The following is a 13,292-nucleotide window of genomic DNA, read 5'->3' as shown; positions in this document are numbered from 1 at the left end:
AGGTTCTTGAAAAGGTGCCCTCTGACTTACGAATATATAGATGGATCTACTCTCTTTTTTTTTTTTTTAAGATTTATTTATTTGACAGACAGAGATCACAAGTAGGCAGAGAGGCAGGCAGAGAGAGAGGAGGAAGCAGGATCCCCACTGAGCAGAGAGCCCGATGTGGGGCTCGATCCCAGGACCCTGAGATCATGACCTGAGCCGAAGGCAGAGGCTTTAACCCACTGAGTCACCCAGGCACCCCGGATCTGCTGTCTTGACAATCATTGACAAAGCATTTTGCAACCCTACGTTTAAAGGTGACATACAATTTGTGTGTGTGTGGCTTGACTGAGGTGTAACTGGCATACATTCATGCTATGCATATTTGAGTCCTCCCCTTGCAAGCTCTTGCTTGTAACAGACAGATTCAGTGGTTTGTCCTTTTGATTTGATTTCTTTTTAAAAAGCCAGGGACGCCTGGGTGGCTCAGTCATTAAGTGCCTGCCTTCAGCTCAGGTCATGATCCCAGGGTCCTGGGATCAAGCCCCTGCATCGGGCTCCCTGCTCAGCAGGAAGCCTGCTTCTCCCTCTCCCATTCCCCCTGCTGTGTTCCCTCTCTCACTGTGTCTTCTATCAAATAAATAAATAAAATCTTTTTTTTTTTTTTTAAAGATTATTTATTTATTTGACAGAGATCACAAGCAGGCAGAGAGGCAGGTAGAGAAGAGGGGAGGAAGCAGGCTCCCCGCCGAGCAGAGAGCCCGATGCGGGGCTCGATCCCAGGACCCTGGGATCATGACCCGAGCCGAAGGCAGAGGCTTCAACCCACCGAGCCACCCAGGCGCCCCTAAAATCTTTTTTTTAAAAAAAGCCAAAAACACTCAAAAGAAGGTCTAGATTTCAACAGTACCAACGGGATAACACACAATTAATTCTACCCTTTTTGGGAATCTTGGATTTGCTACTTCAAAAATAATCCAGTGCAAGGTAATGTGGTATCCTGGATTGGATCCTGGAACAGGGAAAGGGCACTAATATGGAAACTGGAGAAATCCAAATCCAAACAACATTTCGGGTTTAGTTAATATCAAGGGACCACTGTTGGTTTCTGGATTTTGACAAGTGTCCTTTAATAATGCAAGAGCATCAGGGAAACTGAAGCGGCGGCGGAGGTGGGGGGGGGGTGGACACACTGAACCTTCTGTACCATCTTTGTGCCTTTTCTGTCAATCAAAAATGATCCAAAATATGAACTTTACAGAAAAAAAGATTCCAATGGCAATTAGTTACTAAAGGAGAACATGTTTTATCACAGGTGCTAGGTTTTAAACAAAAGATTTTATTATACCCCTAAATACTGCACAAACAATAGCTCTTTTCCTTTTTTTAAGTTGTATTCCTTGGGGCGCCTAAGTGGCTCAGTCAGTTAAGCATCTGTCTTCTGCTCAGGTGATGATCCCAGGCTCCTGGGACCAAGTCCCACATCGGACTCCCTGCTCAGCGGGGAACCTGCTTCTCCATCCCCCTCTGCCTGTAGCTCCCCTTGCTTGTGCACTTGCTCTCTCTCGCTCTCTCTCTCTCTGTGTCAAATAAATAAAATCTCAAAAGAAAAGTATTAGTTTATTTTAGAGAGGGGAGGGGCAGAGGGAGAGAAAAATCCCCGAGGTGACTCCCGATGAACACAGAGCCAAGGTGGGGCTCGATCCCCAGATCCTGAGATCATGATCAGAATGGATATCAAGAGTTTGTTGCCCAGCCGACTGAGCCACCCAGGCGCCCTGCAAAAGCTCTTATGTCACCATTTGTTTTTTAAGTCACAGCAAAACACATTTCACTTTCTGGTCCTACTTTCCCCTCCTAATTGGTTTTACCCTCTTTCCTTATTCTTTTCCATTGTCACCTGCGGGGTCCTTTACCTACCAGTGACAAACCATTTCCAAAAGCTGGCTTGAGCTGAAGATTGGTATTTTGGTTCTTGGAAATGAGATTAATCTGCTTTCAAGTGAAGGCGCCAAACAGGAATTTAATTCACGGAATAGAAAACAGTCCCTTCTGTTTTGCCAAGTTAACCTTGTGGTGGTTGGGGGGGAATAGAAAACAGTCCCTTCTGTTTTGCCAAGTTAACCTTGTGGTGGTTGGGGGAGGAGTGGGAGGCGGGGCGTTTGCAGAAGAAGAGCCTGTGGGAAAACAAGCCGCCTGCCCCTCCCCTCTGCCACCCTGCCCCAGGAAGCTGCAGGTGGAGATCCAGATCCTTGAGGGGCAGGAGGTGGACTCGGGTTGCACGTGGACCCGATAGGGACTTGGAGCCCAGGTTGATCTATCCCCTTTGACTGGACTGTTGAGTGTCTCAGCTGTGCTCACTGCAGGTTCAGCACCTGCGAGTCCTTCCTCCATTTCCTGGGTTTTGTCCCAACGCTGGAGAGCCCTGGAGAGTTGGGCAGGGAGCCGGATCTGATCTCCTTGACCAGCAAAAGTGATTCGACAGTTCTTGTTTCTGAGGGTTGCAAAGCCAACACACAGCGGTGCCCATATTTTTAAAAGATACACTTTGATGAAAAGCTCTATCTAGGTCAGGAAGTGCAGAATCTTTTCAGTAATTTTTGTCTCTTAGGCTGTCTGGCTTCCTGTTTAAATGGCTTTTATTTATTTATATATTTATTTATTTATTTTGGTAAATAATCATTAAATTCCTGAAGGCTGAGGGTATGTTGACATTTACATGTAGTTATAATGCTTTGGTCCGCACTGTAGCTGAAGTGTCTAGGACGATGTCTGGCATGTTGAGTGAAGAGTCAGTTAATATTTGTTCGAAAAAATTTTGTCCAAGAATTGAAAAAGTAAACAGATCCACCTCTTTGAATACTGGGATAAGGCCAGACTTTGGTGTGAGCATAGTACATTTCCTAGAATTGCCTTCATTCAAATGGAAGTGTGTAAAGACTAATTCACTTCCTGAAGCGATGAGTGATGTCCGTTTGTTTGGGAAGTAAATGGTGTTTCTGGGTCTGAGATCGACCAGGTAGGTTCTGGGGCTTCATTTGAATAGACACCCCCGTACATTTGGGGGAGGGAGTGAGGGGGTATTCGCTGTTTTCCCCGGGTTCCCAGGGATTTGGGACAATACCAGCAGGCAACTGCATGTCTGGGGAAGGTCAAGGCAGGTCAGGAGTCTCCCCCAAGTCAGAGAGGCTGGTGGGATTGTGAACTGGGGGTGAGATCCTTAGGTAGGTGAGAAGAAACTGCCACTTCATGAACACCCCCCAAGTTCCTCCAGCAAGGGTCCCCCTCGAGCTATAGTTGGGGACTTTGAAAAGCTCTGACCGCTGAAGGCCACCTCAGCTCCTGCCAGGGCTTCTTCCCTGCTCTCCACACGGAGGGTCCAGTCACCTCAGAACCTACCACTAGCCCTGGGACAGAAGAGAGATAAGGGTTCCTACAGAATCCCCAACTACACACACGAGGAGAACCTCCTGGGACAGAAGCCAGTCTGTCTCAATAGCATGGCCAGCGTGGTCTGAGACGTGAGGGGCTGTGTTTGCTGATTGGCCTGGGTGTCCTCTGTCACTGTCACTAAAAACGTCAGCTCCATAAGCTCAGAGTCTCTGTTTCCTGGGTTCAGAACAGGGCCCAGTGTGTGATGCTCTTGTGGATGTTGAATGAGCCAGAGATGGAAGAAAGGAAGAAAGGAAGAAACAAGGAAGGAAGGAAGGAAGGAAGAAACAAGGAAGGAGGGACCGAGGAAAGGGAGGGAGGGGAAGAAGTGTGGACATAAACCAACTTTGCGCTTTCTGAGCATGCTCTACTCTCCCTGGACTCTTTCTGATCTTGCCTTCACCAACAAATGTACATAAATGAATTTGGTTGTTGTTTGTTTTGTTTTGTTTTGTTTTGTTTTCTGTGGCTCCCCAGTAAGTCACATAATGATGATGTTTGAGGTTTCAAAGAAAAAAATGGAAGTTCATGTTGACAATAGTTTAAGACGGCAAGAGAAGGAAAGAAGTGCCTTCACAAGGCATTGAACACCCACGAAACAGAAGAGGAGCTCCGTGTAATGGTCTGCTGCAAGATGCCCATGACTTTGCATGACCATAAACAGAAAGGATGGGCCGACCCAAGGCTTCAGCTGGAGTGCTGCTCAACAGTGAACCTGAGGCGTCCGGCATCTTCTTTCCTGGGTCCAAGTCATGGAGCTTTGCAAAGTCAAGACTGTGTCTGCAGAAAGGCCTGGAACTATTGACAGCCTGATTTTTATATCGTCATGAAACACCAGCATGTGAAAAGCAGGATTCCCTCCTAGCTCATCCTCAATGTGGTTTCTACAACCTTCCCACAAAGGGGGGAGTGAGTCACGTGGCCTCCTTGCCAATTTACTGCTGCTCAAGAATTTAGGCGGTTTAAGATGCAAGCTTTGGTTGTCTGGGGGTTATAAGATTACGGGGGCATTTTTTCTCTTCTTTATTTTTTTTTTTTTAGTATTTTATTTATTTTAGAGAGAGAGAGCATGAGGGGGGAGGGTCAGAGGGAGAGGAAGACTGCCCACTGAGCAGGGAGCCCGATGCAGGAACTCAATCCCGGGACCCTGGGATCATGACCTAAGCCGGAGGCAGTCGCCCAACCAACTGAGCCACCCAGACGCCCTTGTCTCTTCTTTATTATTTTCCTGTATTCTAGATTCACCACAATGAGCAGATACTGCTGTTACAGCAAAAACAAACACAGTAGTGAAGGCTTGCAAGAATTTCAGTTCCATGGTAAGTTAGCCCACATGCTAAGGGCCAAGCAAGGCAAAAGTAGCCATTGTCTAGAGCAGAAGTCAGATTGGAAGCAAAACGCATGTGGGGTTTTTTTTTTCTTTTTAAGATTTTATTTAGTTATATGAGAGAGAGTGAACACGCACAGAGGACAGAGGGACCGGGAGAAGCAGACTCCCAGCTGAGAAGGGAGTCCAATGCAGGGCTCGCTCCCAGGACCCCAGGCTTATGACCTGAGCTAAAGGCAGATGCTTAACCGACCAAGCTACCCAGGCGCCCCAAGGAACATGTGCTTTTAACTGCCTTTCTCTTCCCTCAGATGCTAGTGCACCTATGGACATAAAGTAGCCTCGTTTGTATTTTGGTTGCGAGAAAGTTGATTTTAGAACATGAGTAGGACTTTTTGGACTACATGTGGACAGACAGACTCTCCACCACAACACACTCTGTCTTAATTTCCTAGACTCGTATTTTTGCCCTAGCCTGTAATTCTGCAGCTAAAATTTTGGACCATGTATTCTTTCTTATTTATGAACCTTTCCATTAAAAAAACAACACATAAGGAACAAACAGCCATACAGTATATTTGTGATTCTAAGCTGCGTTAGAATTCTAGAGAATGAGATGCAGCCTTAATTTTTTATTATTATTGAGAAGTAGGATTCAGCTGCCGTTTCATAGGTACTCCTCCTGCTAAGCGGGTATGTTGATCCAGGTAACTGGCATAAAAGACACCACACACCAGCTTCTTCTGGAAGTCTGAATTTGGCAGAAGTCTTTTCAAAGGGAATGTGTAGCCAGAAAGAACTGTCTGTGGAGAGGAAGGAATTAAATGAAGGAAGCTGCCGATTGCTGATCATTCCTCCTCTTCACTGTTGTGAGTCTCTGTTGGTCTCTGTTGGTCTCTGCCCCTGGTTCCTGGCATGCAGTTCCTGAAGCCCTTGTAATTTCCCGGGTGATGGGAGTGTCTTTTTGTTCCGATGAGGTAACTCTGTGTGGGTTCTTGGGTAGCCCCTGGATGAGAGCTGACCACCAGATAGAATAAGCCATGATTAGAAGCTCATAATTTTCTCTTAAGAAGGGTGAAGGGTTGAAAAAGAAGTTAATGATTGATCACGCCTACGTGAGGAAGCCTCCATAAACCATGGATGGACCTTGAGGGCCTTATGCCAAGTGAAATGAATCAGAGGGAAGGATGAATACTGTATGATCTCATTTATATGTGGGATCTAAGACATGAAAACTAGATTCATAGATACAGACGACAGATTGGTGGTTGCCAGAGGTGTGGGTGTGGGTCAAGAGAGGTGAAGGTGATAAAGGGTCAAACTACCAGTTATAAAGTAAATAAGCCTTCCGGAACGTAATGCACAGTGTGCTGACTATAGTGAACAAGACAGTACTGTATATTTGCTTGCAAATTGCTAAGAGAGTAGATCTTAAATGTTCTCATCACAAGAAAAATAAATTTATAACTTTGCATGATGACATGTTATTAGATTAATTGTGGACATGATTTCTCTTTTTTTTTTTTTGAGGATTTTATTTATTTATTCAAGAGAGAGAGCAAGAAAGAGCACAAGCCAGGTGGAGGGAGAGGAAGAGGGACAAGCAGACTCCCCACTGAGCAGGGAGCCCAAGATCCCGGGACCTGAGCTGAAGGCAGAGGCTTAACCAACTAAGCCACCCAGATGCTCCACAGACATCGAATCATCATGTTTTACACCTGAAACTAATGTATGTTACATGTTAATTAAATCTCAATTTTTTAAAAAATGAAGAAAAGGAGATGTGGAAGCAGAGATTGGGGAGAGAAAGCGAGAATTTGTTTTCAAAACCTTTGTTTGAATCTTTTTTTTTAAAAGATTTCATTTATTTATGTGACAGACAGAGATCACAAGTAGGCAGAGAGGCAGGCAGAGGTGGGGGGGAAGCAGGTTCCCCGCCGAGCAGAGAGCCCGATGCGGGGTTCGATCCCAGGACCCTGAGATCATGACCTGAGCTGAAGGCAGAGGCTTTAACCCACCGACCCACCCAGGCACCCCTGAATCTTTTTTTTCAAACATGTATTTTCATTTGATTATTGTTATTCTTTGTGTTTGCAAAACATGTGTTTGAACCTCTTGTCAAATGTATACCCTAGATTCATTTTCCTGGGAAAATAATGGCTTTCCTTTTATCTGTGTGTGTGTGTGTTGGAGGGTGTGTTATAATTCATTTGTCAAAGCCCTAACCTCCATTGTGACAGTGTTTGGAGGTAGGTTCTTTGGAAGGTGATTAGGTCAGATTTGGAGATTTGGTCATAGGGATGGGGCCTTTATGATAGCATTGGTGGCCTTCCTTCAAGCCAGGAAGAGGACTTGCACCAGACCTGGACCATGCCAGCACCCAGATCTCAGACTTCCAGCCCCAGAACCGTGAGAACATAAATACTGTTCTCGGGGTCCTGATCTCTGGCTACGTCCATGTGTAAAACAGAGCTCATAAAACAAAGGCTTTAAAAATGGAAGTGAAGAGTCCCAGAGCTTCCGTCTGATGGACACTCCTCTCATTTCATGGAGATTGTTTAGGAAAGAGCAGTCGTTACATTTCAAAAAGTCTGTGCTTAGATTACGGCAACCGAATCCCCCTGCAGGAATGAAATCCCGGGTAGTGCAGTTCCTGCTTCCCATCACTCAGAAGTCCCCCGTCCACATTTCTGATGGCTGAACCACAGTGCTCTACTGCAGGGTACGGTTCCAGCCACAGTGAAAGAAACTGGATGTTCTAATTCACTTGAGAAGCCTTCCGGGGGGCAAATGAGTGATTTCTCCAGGACTTCATGAAGCTTCAAATATAGGTTTTGAAAACAAGGGGAATAATAATGCATGATGTAAAGAATATATCTGAAAGGATAGTCATATAGATGTGTTTGCCCAGGAGAAGAGAATAAATGCTTTTAACTTTCAGGATATGTAACATAAAATGATCTTGATTATATGATTTCCTTCATGAAAAATTGAAGAATTGGGGTCTGAGGGACGCTCCCGGTGGTTCTTATGAGTGAACCCTTCTGTGGTTTCTGACCCAGAGAAGGTGGATAGTGGAAGGAGGCTTGGCTTGGCCTGAGTAACATGGCTCTAAGGGAGGCTGGGAATTTGCATCTTCTGGAAGGAGGCGTATTCATAAAGCTGAAAATGACCCAGCTATACTAAGGGTGTTCAAAAGGTACATTCAGAAAACAGGATAAGCATATGCTGGTTATGAGGATGGAGGGACAACATAGGGTAGGGTCTTAGTAAATGGTGGCTAGTCTTCTCGGAGGGTGTGGGCAACACTCCCAGTTTACTGCTGGTGATTCATCTGATGCCTCCCTCAACACCTCCCGGCTGCACCCACCTTATTTACAGCAACTGCCTCCCGCCTGAACCTTTTTTGGCTCTTATGTCCCACCTGCCATGTTTTCCCCAGAAGCCTACAGGACCTCAATGGCAAATGTAAACACCAAAGGATAGTGATACAATCTTTTTTTTCCTTTTTAAGATTTTATTTATTTATTTGACAGAAAGAGATCACAAGTGGGCAGACAGGCAGGCAGAGAGAGAGGAGGAAGCAGGCTCCCTACTGAGCAGAGAGCCCGATGTGAGGCTCGATCCCAGGACCCTGGGATCATGACCTGAGCAGAAGGCAGAGGCTTAACCCACTGAGCCACCCAGGTGCCCCAAGACAGCGATATAATCTTAATCCTTCCAGGAAACAGGGATCAGATTGAGTTTCTTTAAATTACGAAACAAGCGAGGCCTCATTACACAAATCTGCCCTGAGAACCCATGAAGAAATCTGAACCCCACCTCTTCCAGTCTACACTGGCAACTTCCCAAAGCCCTGGGCCCTGCCCCTCGAGTTGCTGAGGATTTCCCAAGAGACTCACCAGGATCAGGAATAAGAAAGCGTTGGCATGCACCTAAATACAGGTGTGTCTTCACTTTTTAAAAAGGTTAAAAGCGGGGTGCCTGGGTGGCTCAGTGGGTTAAGCCTCTGCCTTTGGAATGCATAACATCGCCTTCTGTGATAGTTAGTCTTGCAAAGGTCCCTCAAAGAAGGGGTGAAGGACAAGAGAGTCTGTATTTCTGTAATGAGGTTTTATGGAGTCCCACCGGAAGGGGGAAACCGGAAATGCAAAATTGCTGGAAGATGCCAGGGAGTCCCATGACAGACTCCATGAGAAGACAAGCCCCAGGCCCTGGAGCCCTGAGCTGAATTTTTCCTTGTACTTATATGCCAAGTGCTCTGCCCTTGCTGTTGGCTTTTGTCAAAACAGAGGACTCAAGTGACCAATCAAGGCTCCACTTAGCCGTGCTTAGGGCCTGCTTAGGGCCTGAGTGCTCGGACATTCACCCACCTGCTCTGTGGCGGCAACCCAGGCTGGTATAGAACAGAAGAAGGTAGTGGTCAGGGAGGGCAACCAAGTCCTCAGGGAGTGGAAGCTCCACTGGAGTTTTGAACTTCAAGTGTTCCCAGGGGGAGAGGTAAGAAGTGAAGGAAGCAGGGCAGAGAGCACGGAAGGGGGGAGCACTATCTTCCCTCAGGAAGGTCGTCACCAGAGGACAGACGGATGGACTAGCAGGTCTTGTCAGGGAGTCGCAGAAAGGATGATCTGGCCGGCAAAGCCAGGCCTCGAGAAGGAGAGAAGCATGGGGTGAGAGGCAAGCGATTCTGTAGCTAATGGGACTGGCCAAGAGCTTCCCCCACCGCTTGTTGGCTGTGAAATTTGGGGGTGTGTTCAGGCAGGTTTGGGTCAGAGAAGCAGAAGCACCATGTGGGGTGTGGGTGTGTGTGTGTGTGATAGCAGTCATGGGGGCTGGCGATCCAGTGTGTATAGGTCTGTTTTTCCTGTGTCTGGAGCTGGAGCACGCAGCTCTCAGGGCAGGTGGTGGGGAAGGGAAGGTTGGAGATCACCAGGACAAGCTGGGCACCAGAGCAAAACCAGAACCACCGGCCAGTCAGTCTCTCCCCATCTCCAAGCCTCCAACCTGATGACAGCGCAGGTGTCCTGCAGGAAACGCTGGTGCCCTTTGTCGTGGAGCTCACGCGCTCCTGGCCCAGGAGACAGGGAAGTGATACAGAAGATCCAGCAGGACTTGGGGGAGGCTCGGGTCCCTGCCATGCAGGTGACAGCGGATAAGCCCCAATGCTAGGAATTGCAACAACGCCCCATGCCCTGCCCCAGCCTCCTGGGAATGAAGGAATATGGCTGCACTTTCTCAGTCTTATACAAAAATATCCTTCCCTGCCTGTGCTAACTTGAAACTGCTCAAGAGGGGAATTCCAGGAAATACAGTTACAGCTTTGCCAAACTGACCCAGGACGAATCCCCGCAGGACAAGTTATTTATTTCTCTGGGCCTCAGTCTCCTCATCTGTGAAATGGGAGTTGTAACCCCTTAACTGTGAGGACTGAGTGATCCGACCAGTGGAGCAGCCCCCCACTGGGCCATCAGCCAATACTGGCTTCTTTCTGTCATCCTTCGGCTACACTCCTGAGCGAGAGATGAGGGGAGCACCTCCAGGTTATTAGCATAAAGAAAATATTCCGGGAAGACGAACTGGTTAGAAGGTAGCAAATAAATGGAGAAAGAAGGAAGAATTTGGGTTTTGTAAGGCTGAGGTTTATATAAGTTTATTAATTATTATATTATTTATATTTACATATTTTTAACTTATTTGTGTAACTATTTCTATTATTTCTATATATTATATACATAATATATTATTATATATTATTTCTATTAATTATTGTGTTCATTACATAATATTATTAAAGAATACACAACTGGAGCGCCTGGGTGGCTCAGTGGGTTAAGCCTCCGCCTTTGGCTCAGGTCGTGATCTCAGGGACCTGGGATCGAGCCCTGCATCAGGCTCCCTGCTCAGCGCAGAGCCTGCTTCTCCCCTCCCTCTACCCATCCCCCATATTCTCGCTCTCTCTCTCAAATAAATAAATAAAAATCTTTAAAAAAAAGATACACAACTAAGAATATAAAATTAGGTACAAAAGTATTGACTTACTATGAGAAAATAAATCACAAGTCACAATTTTTTTAAAGCTGCCAAATACCACTAACATTGTAACATTCAGAAAAATTAAATACCTGTATTAATTAAATGTCTGACTCTCTAATACATTTTAATGCACGTCTTTGTGTGATCTTTGCCTCTACCCATGAAAACCTTCAGTAATATGTTCTGTATGAAGAACAGAAAGTTAATTCAGTCTTTCTTCTAGAATGGTTTATCAAAGTGTTCATTACTGACAGTGTAGAAGTTTCTTTTGACCTGACCGGTTTGTTGGTGATACGTGGTATCAAGACACATCTCAAAAACAAACAAACAAACAAACAAAAAACCACCACCCTGTAAGAGAAGCATGTTAAAGGAGAAGTCAGAAAGAGAAGAGACAGAGGTCCTAACAATTGTGGCTAAAATCTCTTACTTTGCAGATTTCAGAGAAGCCTATGACCATGCCCCTGCCATGACAGAGGAAGAGGTTGTGCAAGGTGGTGGGGGTGGGGGGAGCTGGGCTTAAGCTTTCCGTAGTTTCACAGTAAATCTGCCTCCTAAAGGGAGAAGCTGCAGAAGGGAACCCATGCGCGTGTTATATGCAATAACCCAGGAGTTGCATGACAGCCTGGGGGCCATATGTGGAACCAGACAAAGGGCAGTGGATGCTTAGACATCTTTCCCAGAAATGCACCAGGACCGCCTTCTTGTTCTCTTTAGGTGGAGGAGCTGGCTGGGAGTCAGAGCCATCTAGCTATTAGCTCAAAAAGCCAAAGTCTTCAGCCAGGAGGAGCAGGAATAGGCAAAAGCCAAGCCCTGAGAATTTACCTTTCTGCGGTGATCAAGCATGCTTGGCAATTATTCTCAGTTTTAGTAGGGAAGATCTCCGGAAGGAGATGGTTCAGCTGGGAAAAGAACAAGTACTCTCCTCTGGGGTGGTGCAGGAGGGGGGGCGTGGTTACCATCTCCCCTTCCAAAAAAACCCTTGTCTTTTCCTCTGAGAACTCTACATGGGGGAGATCACAAGCGCTCCCTGGACTTGGCTGAGATGGATGCACATCTGTCCTTTCCTTTAAGATGATTTTTTTTTTCTTGATTATGAAACTAAAATATGCCGTTGGTGGTGGTGGCTGTAATAAAAAAAAGAAGACCGTTACCATTCATAATCCCATTACCTACTGCGTGTGTTTTGGTGTGTTCCCTCCAATCATTTTCTTTTCTTTTTTTTTTTTTTTAAGATTTTATTTATTTATTTGTAAGAGAGAGAGAGAGAGTGAGAGCAAGCACAGGCAGACAGAGTGGAAGGCAGAGTCAGAGGGAGAAGCAGGCTCCCTGCAGAGCAAGGAACCCGATGTGGGACTCGATCCCAGGACGCTGGGATCATGACCTGAGCCGAAGGCAGCTGCTTAACCAACTGAGCCACCCAGGCGTCCCCCTCCAATCATTTTCAATGTGCAAGGAGTCTGACTCACATACTGCCTTTTTTCACTTAACGTATAAACATGTCTCTGTATCTGGAAAACCTCGAAGCATCATTCAGATCATCGCTAGGTGTTTCATCACATTTTTTGTTTGTTTGTTTCATCACATTTTTTACAACAGTGGCCAATTTCAAGAGTTCTACAAAATATTATACTACTACTAATAATAATAATAATAAAAAGAAGTTGGGGGCTCCGATCCGGCTCAGTCAGTACAGTGGGAGGAGACTCTTGAGCTCTGGGTTAAGTTCTAGTCCCACATTGGGTGTACTTCAAAATTAAACCAAATAAATAAATAAGTAAGTAAATAAAATGTAGGAAGTCCAAACGTAAAGCCCTATGTTGCCAAACGCTATGCTGCCAAGGTCTTCACCAGAACTCGGTGACCTATTCTTTAATTCTGGGTGTCCCCCATTCATTCTGTTCTTTGCCCGTTTTCTTCCATGTCAGCTGGGTTTACGGCTCATCTTGGGAGAAGCCAGAAGACCCAGATCCTGGCCTCAAACTGGAGAGCGGCTCAGGCTGGGCGAGTAGGCCTCCCGCCCCCCACGGCGCCGCACCCCAGCTCGGCGGTTACTTCCTCATTCACTTCCCTGCGCCGAGAAGGGCCGAACCCACACACCCACACTCCGTCCTGAAATGTGGGGCCTTTCTCTCGCCCTCCTCGGTACCCTGTGCGCCCCGTTCCCCAAAGCCCCGCACCTTCCTTCGCCCAGGCCCTGTCTAACCACTGTGCCCTTAAACCTGTTTTCAAAAATGGATTAAAAGCGTCAAGGGTACGTTAGAGGCTAAGGAAGCGAAGTTTAAACGGAGGGAGGAATCGGGGACCCCCACGCATCTGGGAGCAGCAGCAGAAGAGCGGATGATGGGGCGCGGGTCGGGAGGGCGCGGGTCAGGGGGGCTCGGCTCGCCACGGGGGACCCCGGGGCCGGGGGCGTCGGGGGTCTTCCCGGAAGGGCCGCAAGCCCCAGAAGGTGGACGTCCGGCGGGGTTCCCGCTCGGCCCCTGGTCTGCGCCGGGCCCGGGCAGCCGGCTCC

Source organism: Mustela putorius, unplaced genomic scaffold (assembly GCF_011764305.1).
Source record: "Mustela putorius furo isolate JIRA1106 unplaced genomic scaffold, ASM1176430v1.1 tig00000832_pilon_pilon_pilon, whole genome shotgun sequence".
NCBI lineage: Eukaryota > Metazoa > Chordata > Mammalia > Carnivora > Mustelidae > Mustela > Mustela putorius.
The sequence above is the reverse complement of the archived record's forward strand: the minus strand, read 5'-3'. Positions refer to the sequence as shown.